Here is a 10924-nt window from a genome sequence, read left to right as displayed (position 1 = left end):
TTTACAGGGCCCATTATACACTAGAGCAGTAGAAATGGGGCCCATTATATATGGAGCATTATTTGGGCCCATAAGACAGTGGAGCTTCATCCATTGGGACCAGCATATACTGTAGCATTATGTGGAGCTCATCATATACGGTTTGAAACATTATATGGGAATAATGATTCTGTATGGAGAAATATATGGGCCTCATTACTCTGTATAGCGCACTAAGCGCTGGCCATAATACTGTATGGAGTTATATACTGTCCGTTTTTGGAGGTATTGGAGAATTTAAAATGGATATCAGTCATGAGATGTAAGAAGTGAAGTATTTTTCATTGTACTATACTGCTATTTCTCTGCCGTATCGGAGCATCATGAGTTGTGGTATGTGTTAAAGGGGCGCTCTTTGGCCCTGGGCCCACGAAAACCTGGAGCCAGCCCTCCCCCCCACAACTGTAGCCAAATAACCCCCATTTTTCAGTGCATAACTAGTATTATGAAGTTAATTAAGGTTGACAAGCTTCAGTAACAAGAATTTATGCTTTTGGCATTCAAATGGGCACTGTTGGTGTGTTTCCTGTCCTCCTCTCACTGCCGACTTTAATTCTCCATTGATTTACATTGGGTTTCGTGTTTCGGGACGACCCCGACTTTTCCCTATAGTCGGCCGATTTTGCTCCATTCATTTTCATGAAACGAAACTCGACCTTAAAAAACCAAAAGTTGCTCAACACTAGCCATGACGTATTAACTACTAGCCATTTTCTACTGGCTATCGTCCCTTTAAATACCTGCCCCCCCCATATGATCTGTACTGCCACCTGAGGAAGACAGATTATTCTGTTGAAACAAGTTGTGGATATGTAATAAAAAGAAGACCTTTAACTACCTTCTTCATCTTTGCGCTCCTTTCTGACCGGGTTTGAACTCAGAACTGCCATTTTTTCCTCTCTAGAGGTGCCCGGCTGGAGCTGCATTTTTTAAACCACGCACCACTGGCGCTCCATTGTTAAGGCCCCATTTTGTTTAGGGTGCTTGTATGGTGATTGTTTATGTCTTTTATCTGTTTTAATAGGTACTCATTCAAAGTTAATTTTTATCTGATATATCATTGTGATATAAGGTTAATTTTTGTTGTTTTTTTTTCTTTTACTTAGTAAAACCTAAGATAATAAATAAAGGTAATATTGGTGATCAATTGATTAGAGGGATTCTGGGCTATCAGGCAGGGAGGCTTGCAAATCTCTTACCTTCTGGTATCCCCAGTATGGCTCTTTATTTTTGTGGTTGGCATGACTTTCAGCTTGACGTACAGATAACAATGGTGCCAGCCCGGTTAATCAAGGACCACACCAGAGACCCCGGCGAATTGATACTCCCATCTCTATTTGATGATACATTCACTTTAAGGCTGGGGTCACACTTGCGAGTGTGATGCAAGTGTGACCCCAGCCTTAAAGGAGAAATTCTGGAGCAGTCCTATGACAATAGCTTGGGTTTCAGTATATGTTTCTTGTCCAAATTTATAAATCAGGTCCTGTGTCCATTAAACAGGAATCGTATTCTCTGATCAACAGGTCTCTGTGGAAATTTCAGCATCCAGGTTGATGATTTTCGCGCTCCCGGTGGTGTTCTGGAAGGAACGACTTCTTCTTTTGCCAACACATGGAAGGGTCAGCCTGTGATGATGTTAAGGAGAGTTATGAGAATCAATGCTCAGTCAGCGTGGAGAATAGTTGACCAGGAGTGGATCTCAGTCTCATATTCCCATATTAATACTCATATATGTGTTAATTTTATATTTATTTACAACTTGGGATTCCATACTAAGTTAATGAAATGTCATTTTGTTTTCTGCGGTGAGGTGTGCCAACCACTGGTGTTCTCACCACTCAAACAGCCGTGGACCTTTTGCATCTTGTCATGCTCCTGTGAATCCAACAAGAATATTTGTACTTTATGCTCTATGTAGCAGTTACCATTGGAACCATTCTGCTGCAGCTCCAGTGTCCTGGCGGATCATGAACAGTGTGGTCTTTTTCAGCTGAATTCTCGCCAACAATGTTCTGCTGTTTTTCCAGCACGGCCATAGACTGTATTCTACCGTTACAACATACTCTTTGCTCCTTTGTGCTGTATGCTCCTCTACAGGACCCTGCCTGGACGATTTTATCTTCTGCCATCTACATCAGTATAGGTGTCTGTTGTTGTTGCATAATTGTTAGCCGGTTTACAGCAGAGCTCAACTAGCATGCACTCGCCCACAACAGAGACTGCGATAACTAGGCAGTGCAGAGTAGAGCTGTTTATATTACACATTTGTATTTTCCCATCACTGACCTGTCAGAAGAAGACAACAGACATAGCTCAGTTCTTCACTGCCTAGTTCTGACAAGCTCTTTTGTGGAGGAGTGCAGAAGAGTTGAATCCAGCTAGAAACCAGCTAACAAATCAATTACGTAAAAACATAGTCACCAGCACTGATGTAGATGGAGCAACATAAAATCAGCCTAACAGGGTACTGCACAGGAGCAGAGAGTGCACAGAAGCACAAGGTGAATTCTACATTTAGATTGGCTAGAGGATAAATCAGAGAGGTGGGGCTTCTCAGGAGCACACAGAAGAGGGGCAGAGATGTGCAGCACTGAGGAGAAGCAAGATGCTGCTGGGAAATGTAGTTTTCAGCTGAATGAAGCAGGATTCACTGAGATGCATAAAAAAAGACAAAAAAGGAAAAGGAAACATTCTGTTTGGCTCTGTGTATATATTAACAATAAGTATCCTTTTTGTGAAAAATAATATGATTATGGGAATAACCCTTAAACTATGGATTTAGATGTAGTTAGATTTTTCATGCCATAAAATATTGCTTTTGATGATTTCTAACTATTGTTTTATGGAAACACTCCTCCCATTGAAGTTTTTATCCTTTTAATCTATTGCAGTCATCATATTATACAGCACTGTGTACTTACAATTGCTCATTTTGTTTTCCTACCCAACTAATACTTCTTTATTCTTTGTTCTACATAGAAACAGGAAGTCTCTTGTCCCTGCATTTGTCATTCCCCTCTTCAACTCCTGACCCAGCTGCTCCCTTCTCCCCCTGCCTGAGACTTTTGCAGCGACTCATGACTCACACAGGGAAAATCAACCTCCTGTTTCTACATAGAGCTTAGAAGGATTCAGCTAGTCAGTTTTTAATCACATGATGTCATAGACCTAATGGAAAAGAGAAGAATTATTTGGGTAGAAAGGCAAAATGAGCAATAGTAAGTACACAGTTCCAAAAGAGGATAACAATTTTGATGGAGTGCTTCTTTAGCATTTAAGATTTTGCACTGGGCATCAACAGCCTAAAAACTTGAAACATTGGAATTATATATAGTCAGATACGTAGGCAACAAACTCCAATATGACTCTGCTTTGTCAATGACCCCCACAGAACTGTATGTATGACAGCTGTAACTATGAAAAGAGCAAGGACAGTGTATGTGCAGCATTAGGAGCCTACGTACGGGCATGTGCCGCGGAGGGAGTGATCCAAGAAGGGTGGAGAGATGCCATCTGTGGTAAGTATAGAACCTTATTATACCTTCATATCTGCAGTTATCATTTTAACGGAACTGACTATAAACGATATTGCTGGATTTGTCTTTGAAAGAGCCCCATGTGCATATAAATAGTTTTGGGTATGAAATCAGGCTGACAGATTCCCTTTAAAACCAATGAAGATTAGTTTTTATCTACTTGACTTTTCAACGTGGCTTTTACCCTTTGCAATACACAGAGTGATATCAGCAACAATATTTTCATGTAAAATATGACGATTTTGCAGTGAATTCATTGAACAATTTGTGCAAAAATCCGCAGCAGACTTTTTCCATCCAAATTCTGGTCCATTCTCAGTTCTCTGGAGAAATGTGTGCAATTTTTGTGCAAGATTTAGACGCTATGAAGGGAATGGATTGCACTAAAACACCAATGGATTAAGGTAACATTTATATATTATTTATGTAGCATCTGTATTTTATAATTTAAGGTAAATATACAAAGAACAGCACCTATTTATATGTGTGTGTGTGCACATGTGTGTATTAGTGTGTGCGTATGTATATATATATATGTATGTGTATATTTATGTGTGTGTGTTAGTGTGTGCGTATGAGTAGATATGTATGTGTATATTTATGTGTGTATTAGTGTGCATATGTGTATATATGTATGGTTCTTTGTGTGTATTAGTGTGTGCATATGTATGTGTATTAGTGTGCGTATGTATGTGTGTGTATTAGTGTGTGCGTATGTGTATATATGTATGTGTATATTTATGTCTGTATTAGTGTGCGTATGTATGTGTGTGTATTAGTGTGTGCATATGTGTATATATGTATGGTTATGGGTGTGTATTAGTGTGTGCATATGTATGTGTGTATTAGTGTGCGTATGTATATGTGTGTATTAGTGTGCGTATGTATATGTGTGTATTAGTGTGTGCGTATGTGTAGATATGTATGTGTATATTTATGTGTGTATTAGTGTGCGTATGTATGTGTGTGTATTAGTGTGTGCATATGTATGTGTGTATGTTGTAGTGCAGTGACTACTATGTCCGCTAGGGGGCACTGTGTGGGTGTCCCAGGATGGGCCTACAGTCATATCCATTGTGGTAATGGGTATAGGATGCTGAAGGATCGTTATGTATCTCAAGGTAGGTGGCCTTGAGATGAAGGCTTGCTTATGTGCTGATCAGCAGAGGCACTGCTGAGCTGTTGTTACACTGTGTCAGTGAGAGCTATCTACAAATCCACCCAGGGGTGTGTTTAAGAGTATCATATTAAAATATATGTGTATGAATGCTTGAAGGACCTGTGATGAGCTCATAGCCATGTGACCCGGTGGGCATGGCTACGGACCATATAAGGTAACCAGAGTAGGTCACATGAGAGAGAGCGCATAGATCTGATTGAGCCATGTGGAAGGTCCCGGCAGGCCTATGTGGAGGAAAGTGTGCTACCTTCCTGAAGACCACGTGCTGAGGCTGCTGACCCAGTGAGGCCTGTGTATATTGGCTGTATGCGAGGAGGGATAAGCCTCCTGTGTTTTGCTGAGGCTCCAGGACTGAGCCTGAAATAATGGACATTTATGCTTGCTTTCGCCTGAGCTAAAGGCTATTCCTTGTGTTATGTGCTGCTTTATGGGTTATGAAGCAATAAACCCTATGAACTTTTAAAGGAACGTGCCTCCTGAATGACTCCCGTTGCTCCTGAGCGAGTTGAATCCCTACAATTGGTGACAGACTGCGGGCAGCGGTTCCAAGAAGCACATGTTGCCGTACTGGCGGCTCTGAGCCAGGAGAGCAGACGGTCTGGAAAATCGTGAGTAATACTGACCGGGGTCAGTGAGAAAGAGACTGTGAATTGTGCTAGGGTGCCTCTGCGGAGAAGAGGTACCCGAAAACCTGTGTGGCTGATACCAGCAGGTAACGGACAGGAATCCGTGTTGTACTGACTAGGGTCAATGAGTAAGACTGTGTACCTAGAGGGTTCAGTGAGCAAGGTCCTGGAGGGTCAGTGTTGGGAGGTTCTAGGAGAAGAATCGGATCCCTGGAGCACGTGGTATGACCTTGGACCTGGTGAGGCATGAGTGTTGATCAGTCTCAGGTGGAGATGGATGTCCTGAATAGCACCCGCCGAGCCCCTGGACCTGGTGAGGCCGGTGTGTTGGGAAACCCTGGGAGGAGGGTCAGCTCCCTGAATAGCACCTGGTGCGCTCTGTGTGTTGGATGGTCTCAGGCGGAGAAGGTACGTCCTGAATAGCACACAGTCAGGACACGTGAGTTTTTTGTGGTATGTTTTTTTTTCTCTTCTGTTCTTGACTCAGCCTGCGGTGGCTCAGTGGGAGTCAAGAAGGTGACAAGCGGCTTGCTGTAACTCAGCGGGGTTTACGAAGGGCACAAGCAGCATCCGGTAACTCGGCGAGGTTATGAAGGGGACAAGTGGCTTCCGGTAACTCAGCGGGGTTACGAAGAGGACATCAGCTGCTGTGTGTGAACAGCAACCGGTGGTGCCGGTGATTTGTGACAGCATGAGCTGTGGCAGCGCCAGAAGGAACTGGTGTGGTGTCGTGCTTAAAGGGCCAGTAGCAGCCCAAAAAGACATAAACTGTACTGTGTGAACTGTGGCATAAGAAGTTCTGCAGAACGGACATGGGGAAATCCCGAAAGGGGGCGGTGGCCCAAATTGGGGTGGTAGCCCAAAAGGGGGTGGAGTCCCAAAAGGGGGCGGTGACCCAAATTGGGGTGGTAACATAAAAAGGGGTGGAGTCCCAAAAGGGGCGGTAACCCAAAAAGGGGGCGGTGACCCAAATTGGGGTGGTTCAGGAAATGGCAGCACTGGTTGCCTCAGTGGATATGTCTGGGGAACCGCAGTGTGTGTGTATGAGTTTTGAGGAGTGCAGCATGTATTTTCCTGATAACGATAGGCCACAGGTGTGTAACGTGATGCTACACTGGGAAGGAGTCCCTGGTAGGCTGGACTCAAAGAGTCAGGTGACTCTGACAGGAACTACTGTCGTTTTATCTCTGACCGAGAAAAACATCAGGGTTCGCTGCGACCATGGGGTCATTGTGAATTATACAGTGGACAGAATTATGATTGAGATGACAAAGGGGAAGTGTCAAGGTAGTAGTATGCCACCAAACTTAGTGCATACCTTTGAGAGGGGCCGAGACTTTGTCGTGTTTGATGACGTATGGTCGGACGATGAAGACATTTCAACTGTGGGGCCAGCAGACACTGAAACAGTGACGCCTCCTGAAGTGGACAGGTGTTGTGAGTTCATTTTCCCCTTCACCATTGAGGTCTGATGAACTCCCTCTTCTGGTGAAGGAAGGTAGAGAGGCTGATTACAAAGCACCTGAGCAGAATGATGATGACTGGGTGACTGGGATTGCTGACTGGATATAAGGCAGCCAACGCCCTTCTGCCTTGCGGGTGATTACTCTGAGGGATTCTTGGAGACCAGTCTGATTCCTGCTCCTCAAAAGCTAAGTTTTCTGCTCTACTTTTTGCATTTGTGTTTTGGCTTTGTTTTGCCTTGTTTTTCTGGATTTCTGCCTTTCCCTGCTGGGTGAGCTTAATTCCTTTTTGCTCTGTCTTCAGATAATACCTGAGTACTGATATAGTCTTTTTGAAGCCTAGCGTCTTCAGGGCTTTTTTCCCTATCAGTCTGTTGGCTCTTGTTTTTGAGAAGGTTTTGGCGGACTGCAGACAGCAGCTTTTCTATTCTGTCCTATTTAGTTAGCTTGGGCCCCATCATTTGCTCAGCCTATCTTTCTATCTGTGTGAGTGTTTTTTCATCTTGCTTCACCGTCATTATATGTTGGGGGCTGCCTATTGCTTTGGGGTCTGCTCTGGGGCAGTTTAGATTTCCCTTTCTGTCTTTAGGCTATGTAGTTCTCCGGCTGTGATCGAGGGGTCTAGGGCACCGTAGGAACCCCCCACGGCTACTGCTAGTTGTTGTTGTTAGGTTCAGGGGTCTGCAATCCGATAGCTGCCAACTTCTCTGGTTTTCTGGACTTAGCTAGTATTTCTGTTTTTGCCTCCTACGGTGACTCAATCATAACAGACAGGTCAGAGGTAGAACTGACCAGAAGAAAAAGTACATCTGCCCAACTTACGGACCTGACGTCTCGTGACATGACGGATGGTGGGCTGGGAGATGAGACTGACGGGACTGACCCAGTGGTACCCTTTGACGTTATAATTAAAGAGGTAGTGGTGAGTCATGTGCTGGCCAAAAGAGAACAGGATCGTGAGATACAGCTGATAAAGGAGACAGTGAAAGGACATCTCGAATGAGAAAGGGTCCTGTTATGAGCTCATTTTCTGCTCCACCAGTTGAGAGTTCTCCTTCCGTTCTCCCTCTGGTGGTGACAGGAGGTAGTGAGGTTGGTTTAATTGGTAGTGATCTGCCACCTGGTGAGGAAGATAACGATTGGATCTCTGGAGTATCCGACTGGATATAAGACAGCGGATGCCCTATCCTGGTGCTGGTGATTCAGTCTGCTTCTCTCAGGTCTTGGACTCAGCTCTGTTCCAGTCTTCTCAAGTTAAGTTTGTTTTTGCTAATGTTCACTCTTGCTCTTGTTGGTCAATTCAGTTTTTTGTGTGGTCAGTCAGCCCGGCTGGGCTGTGCTGAATTTCCACTCTTATTTATCTGTATTTGCCAAATTGCCTTTTTTTGTCCCTTATTAGATTGGCCTCTTTTTGCTCTGTCTCAGAATATTTCAGAGTGCTGATATAGTGGGAGAAGTCTAGTGACTTCAGGGTTAATTTTGCTATCAGTTGCGTTGGACATTTTGGTAGGGTTTTTGGCAGATTGCAGACAGTGTCTTTCCTTTCCTGTCCTTTCTAGTTAGTTTGACCCCATCGTTTGCTCAGCCTATTTTCCTGTCTTTGTTTGTGTTTTCATCTTGTTTCACCGTCAATACATGTGGGGGCTGTCTTTCATTTGGGGTCTGCTCTGGGGCAGTTAGTTTTCCTCTTTTCCTGCTTTAGGCTTATTTAGCTCTCCAGTTGTGACGAGGTGTCTAGGACCACCGTAGGAACGCTCCACGACTGCTGCTAGTTGGGTGTTAGGATCAGGGATCTGCAGTCTGCATAGTTACCAACCTATTTGGTTTTCTGAGACTTAGCTTGTGTTGTTTTTTATTTCCTCCTCGTCACCCATTCATAACAGGGTACTAAGGCAAGCAGCTGAGCACAGAGTGCATGAGCTGAAGAAAGAAGTCTCTGAGCTCAGAGGTCACCTGTCAGCGTGTCAAACTATGAACAAAGCTATAGTGAAGGATATGGAGGTGCTCAGAGAGGCCCAAGAGAAACATCAACAGGAGATTCTCCGGAGGGAGGATGAGCGTCGCTACCTGGCAGAGGAGCGGGATAAAGTTCTCCAAGAACTCAGAGGAGTAGTTAAAGGTCTTCTGCGGGAGAAGAGCTGGGACGAAGATGTACAGCAGCCGGGCCCGAGTGATAACAAGGCAGAACTGCCAAAGCCCATCTTGGAAAAGGGTCCTGAAGACTTTAAATCTCAGGAAGATGGCGAGCCAAGAGCTGCACAAGACAGTCACCCGGTCGGGGTAGATAACTTGAGGGAAGTGTCTGTGGTAAACCCAAAGCCATCTGTCCAGGATGAGAGCAAGTCCATGACCTTCAAGTGCGTGATGGAGGTACCCAAAGACGTGCGAGAAACATGTGCCAGCGAGGGTGTGCATGAGACCTTTTAAAAGGCAGTATAGGCCTATAGTGTGAACTGGGCACCAGAGACAGACCAGTTGGTGATACTGGCAGAAACAGAAGACACAGAGAGAAGGGTGGCTGTCCTGAAGGAGATGCACCTACAATGCCTCCGCACGAAACAGATGCTCGTGGAGTGTAATAGGAAAGCCACTCGACACCAGGAGCTTGCGAGGGAAGCTCAAAGTCGGCTGGGCTTTGTGGAAGACATAATTCCGGTACTCAGAAATCTGGTGGGGAAAGTCGTTGGCAGACTTGGAAAGGTGATGCAGGAGATGGTAAATCGATCCAGTGTGAAGAGAGTGAGGATCCCACCTGCTGGGGAAATCCAAGTTGCTGTTGAAGGTGACATGGTTCCAGTCATTGTGGTTGGCTCGATGGAAAGCATTGGGAAGCTTTGCATGCTCCTGGAATATCTGGTAGCGTACCTGAAGGAGATAGAGCAGCTAAGACAGGACCGACTGCAGTTGAATAAGCAGATACAGAACGTCAGGTGGCATCCACCTCCAATCCAAGGTGTAAGAACCCGAAGGGATCCTCCAAATAATGAAAGGACAGGGAGTCAAAGACAAGAACATCGAGAGTCCGCAAGTGGCAGTTCTAATCTTAGTAGCATAGGCACGAGACCCGGTGGTGGACGTAGCGACAGGGGGTCAGACTCAGACCAGCCAGTTAGCCCACTGGACGTAGGACTCTTGACCGTACGAACCAGGAGAGCCGGCCAGTGAGAGAAAGGTCGGGTGACGGAGCACACTGCAGACAGGTGGAGACTAAAGAGTGTCTGGTCACACTGACGGACGTTGACGGGAAGGCCAAAGCCCAAGGCCGGGATACTGGGGGCGGGGGAGGCCTAACGTAAATATGATGCAGTATGACTACCGAAACAGACGGAGATGGTCCTCTCGACTTGTAGGGCAAGGTGACATGGGTGCCCGGTCTCGAGATCCCTGGGTGATGTCATGTGTTCAACCCCACAACTTTGAACAGAGGGGGGAGGTATGTGGTGCATTGACCACTATGTCCGCTAGGGGGTGCTGTGTGGGTGTTCCAGGATGGGCCTACAGTCATATCCATTGTGGTAATGGGTATAGGATGCTGAAGGATCGTTATGTATCTCAAGGTAGGTGGTCTTGAGATGAAGGCTTGCTTATGTGCTGATCAGCAGAGGCACTGCTGAGCTGTTGTTACACTGTGTCAGCGAGAGCTATCTACAAATCCACCCAGGGGTGTGTTTAAGAGTATCATAATAAAATATATGTGTATGAATGCTTGAAGGACCTGTGATGAGCTCATAGCCATGTGACCCGGTGGGCATGGCTACGGACCATATAAGGTAACCAGAGTAGGTCACATGAGAGAGAGCGCATAGATCTGATTGAGCCATGTGGAAGGTCCCGGCAGGCCTATGTGGAGGAAAGTGTGCTACCTTCCTGAAGACCACGTGCTGAGGCTGCTGACCCAGTGAGGCCTGTGTATATTGGCTGTATGTGAGGAGGGATAAGCCTCCTGTGTTTTGCTGAGGCTCCAGGACTGAGCCTGAACTAATGGACATTTATGCTTGCTTTCGCCTGAGCTAAAGGCTATTCCTTGTGTTTTGTGCTGCTTTATGGGTTACAGGAAAGATGTATATCTTTGTACCG

At 45.4% G+C, this 10924-nt stretch overlaps 1 long non-coding RNA gene across 1 annotated transcript in view; it reads right to left on the bottom strand.

Annotated features, from left to right (window-relative positions):
- Positions 1-1774: 1774 nt before the first annotated feature.
- Positions 1775-10924, bottom strand: part of LOC141058195 (uncharacterized) — a 29976-nt gene continuing 20826 nt past the window's right edge. Inside the window, exon 4 of the long non-coding RNA XR_012222120.1 lies at positions 1775-2692. This is a non-coding gene — a long non-coding RNA (uncharacterized lncRNA). The remainder of the gene's footprint in view (positions 2693-10924) is intronic.

This window comes from Dendrobates tinctorius, unplaced genomic scaffold (assembly GCF_039654945.1).
Source record: "Dendrobates tinctorius isolate UK_male_01 unplaced genomic scaffold, ASM3965494v1 ptg000211l, whole genome shotgun sequence".
NCBI classification, from domain to species: domain Eukaryota; kingdom Metazoa; phylum Chordata; class Amphibia; order Anura; family Dendrobatidae; genus Dendrobates; species Dendrobates tinctorius.
Note: the sequence above shows the minus strand (reverse complement) of the source record. Positions and strands in the feature narration are given on the sequence as shown.